Genomic DNA, 3682 nt, shown 5'->3' with positions numbered 1-3682 from the left:
ATCTCCCGAGGGGTCCCAGACTGTGAGAGGGCACAAGTGGGGCTGAGGGACACCCCCCCCTCCCCCAGTGCACAAATTTTTGTGCACCGGGCCTCTAGTTTAAATATAAACACTAAATTCAGTTAACTGCCCTCCCATGTATTCAACACATCTGTTAAGCACAGTCTGTACTCATTGCATGGCACAAGGTGTTGGAGACGTAAAGGTGAATGTGACACATAGGATCTTGGCCCTTATGGACCTTTCACCTGGAATGGAAAGCTCCCTGCCCACTGAGGATTACATTTTATCTCTTGAGTGGTGACTGGTTTTGACTCTCAAGCCTCATGTACCTGGGACCCAAAGGGGAGGAGGGTCCTCCTTGCTCCCAAATGCTATCTCCAGACTGAATTTCTCCCACCCACCCCCAAAGTAGATGTCATCAAACTGTTCACGTCCTATCTCTGTGGTTGACATCTACCTATCCTGATCATTCCACCTCAGTCACTGATGATTTTAATACCTGGTCCTCCACCTCTACTCTTGTCTTAATTTTTTAATGATTTCAAATCTCATGAATAATTCATCTGAGATAGGGTGTATCTCTAATTTCCTGTGTGCTTTCTGGGTATTTCTCTCCTCTTTTGCCCTCTCTAGAATCATGAGGGCTATTTTTCTTTCCCCCAGCACACAGTAAAGAAGAAATCCAGCCTTAACCGGTTTTGCTCAGTGGATAGCATGTCAGCCTGCAGACTGAAGGGTCCTGGGTTCGATTCCAGTCAAGGGCATGTACCTTGGTTGTGGGCACATCCCCAGTAGGAGGTGCGCAGGAAGCAGCTGAATTCATTTATTCTAACAGTTTTGTGTTGTTGCTTTTTTGGGGGTAGGGAATTTGGGTTTATACTTACCTTTGATTCTTCTTTTTTTCTCTTGCTCTCTTATTCTTCTACATACAAATAGCCACCAACTCATTTCAGTTTGTTTTGATTTCACAATGTTTTTATCTTTGACACTTCCAATGTGATTGAATGAAAACTTGTATCTGCAATGTGTATGGCAATGTGTGATGAATTTGTTTTCTAAAATAGTCCTTTTATCTTGTTCTTCCACTCAACCTCTAGGAGCTTCATATAACATTACAGGTCCCAGCTGCCTCTCCTATTATCTCAGAGGCAGCACTAATAGCTTAAAGCTTATTTTCTGGGGTCAAGAGGACTTGAGGTGGAAGCAGATAGGCTGCTTACTAACTGTGTTACTAGGTATGTAATGTAGACCCTCTCAGTTTATTTTTTTTTCCAGCTGCAAACTGGTGAAAAATAATATCGATCTCATGGGGTTGTTGGGAGGTATCTTAAGCATTTGGGCTGCTGTGGCAAAATACTGCAGACTGGATGGCTTAGAAACAGAAATGTATTGCTCATACTTCTGGAGGCTGGGAAGCCCAAGATCAAGGCACCAGCATGATCTCATTCTGGTTAGTTCCCTCTTCCTGTTTCATAGTGGACACCTCATTGTGTCTTTACGTATTAGGAGGGGCTTGGGGTCTCTTTTAGAGGAGCATTAACCCATTCATGAGGACTCTACCCTCATGACTTAGTCACATCCCAAAGACCCCCACCTTCTAACACTATCACATTGGGCAATATTATTCCAACATGTGAATCTGGGAGGGACGCAAACATTCAGACCATAGCAGGAGGCTTAAACAGCAGGATGAATATAAAGCACTTATTCATCCTCTCTTTCTCCAAACACAGATGGAACTGATCTCCTGACTCCTCTTATCTATATTACTCTTTGGGCACTTAACATCTACTGCCTTGTACTGTTTGTTTTCTTTTTATGTGTATTCCTGTTATCTTTCCTACCAAATTATAAATTCTCCAACAGCTGAGAGCTTCTTTTTCTCTTTTCCTTCTCTTGTGCTTGTACAGTGTGTGTTGTAATACAATGCGTTATACAATGTTTAGTCAATATTTGCTTTTTGTTTTACACATGAACTCTTTCATTGACTGATTTCCACTTATTTTATGTGGTTTTTCAGTTGTTTCTCCCACTGATTTTAAAACGGTTGACATTGTAAAATAGTTAACAAGAAAGCAATGAAGACATCAGTGCTTCCTAGAAGACCATCTGAGTGTATTTCAACCTATGTCTCCATCAAAGTGGAAAAAAACAAAGACAGGCCAGGCTATCAGACAACATACTCAGTTTAATTTGAATGTCAGATAAACAGCAAATAATTTTTTTTAGTATAAGTATGCCTATGTGATATTTGTTGTTTATCTGACATTCAAATTGAAATACATGTCTTGTATTTTTATTTGCTAAATCTGACAACCCTACTATCAAAGCTTTAAGTCTGAAAAAAAATTTGTGAACAAGCACTATTCTATGTGGAAATCAGAATATTCCCATGTGCTTAAAACTAAGTGTTTCTATGCCAAAAGAATTCAGTTTGAGACATCATTATGAGACAAGCCTTCGCCACAACTGACCTCACCTGGAAAAGATATGTGATAAAAACGCTAATGAAGGGTAACATTAAGTGAAATATCAACACACTTTGCTTCTGAATATAAATGAAAACAGTGATGTTCCTGTGAAATGCAATCCTGTACTAAATGAAAGAATTGGTTGGCTTCAAAATCTTTTATAATGAGTGCATAAAATTATCATATTTGCATATCTAAGTCTTCCTGGAAGCACCATTGCTCTATATGTTGAAGACATGGCTTAGTACTTACAGGACAATGCTTGAGAAAAATTGAGTTACCTGTGGCATGTCCAATTGTAACTGAGGAGAACATAACTAAGTTGTACCTCTCAGCTGCATTTATTCAAGATGTTAATTAGCATTTTTATGTGACTGAAGAACTTTTGAACATAGTCTTCATTTTGGCATCCCACTGTAGTCTGACTTGTTTTTAAAGGTCATGAATAGTTTATATATACAGACCAAAATGAGTAAGAGGAACAAAGACTGTCGCTGGGAGTCAACGCAGATTTATTACACAACCAAATAGTGCAACCAATGATTTGTATCAATACAACATGTAGGTCAATTAATCATATCCTCTACCATGAGCCGCTCAGTTTTACAACATGGATCTTGTCATGTAAATAGCAACTTACGCACTAGCTGGTTTGGCTCAGTGGATAGAGTGTCAGCCTGTGGCCTGAAAGGTTCCAGATTTGATTCGGGTCAAGGGCACATGCCCAGGTTGTGAGCGTGTGCAGAAGGCAGCCAATCAATGATTCTCTCATCATTGATGTTTCTCTCTCTCTCTCCCTCTCCTTTCCTCTCTGAAATCAATAAAAATACATATTTTTAAAAAATAGCAACTTACTTTGAGAGCTGGATACGCTCCTATGGCTTGAACTGGGGCAATTCTCCAGTTTACTTGTTTTGTCATATGAATTTGATCTACAACACAGTATGTTAATACCTTCAAAGAGGGAAAGTTTTTTCTTCATAAATTCATTTATGGAGAGCCTAATATGGGCTCGGCACTATTTGGAGGAATGAAAAAGATAGACAAAGTCCTGCTCTCATGGAGCTTGCGTTCTAGTGAACAAAGCCAGACAGTAACAAACAATGAATAAACAAGGAAAATAACTGAGAGTGGTAATTTTTAGGCAGAGAATTGAATAGGGTGGTGACGTGAAAGAGAGCAACCGAGTTTCCTTTTAAGTTAGGGGG

This window comes from Myotis davidii, unplaced genomic scaffold (assembly GCF_000327345.1).
Source record: "Myotis davidii unplaced genomic scaffold, ASM32734v1 scaffold376, whole genome shotgun sequence".
NCBI classification, from domain to species: Eukaryota; Metazoa; Chordata; class Mammalia; order Chiroptera; family Vespertilionidae; genus Myotis; species Myotis davidii.
Note: the sequence above shows the minus strand (reverse complement) of the source record.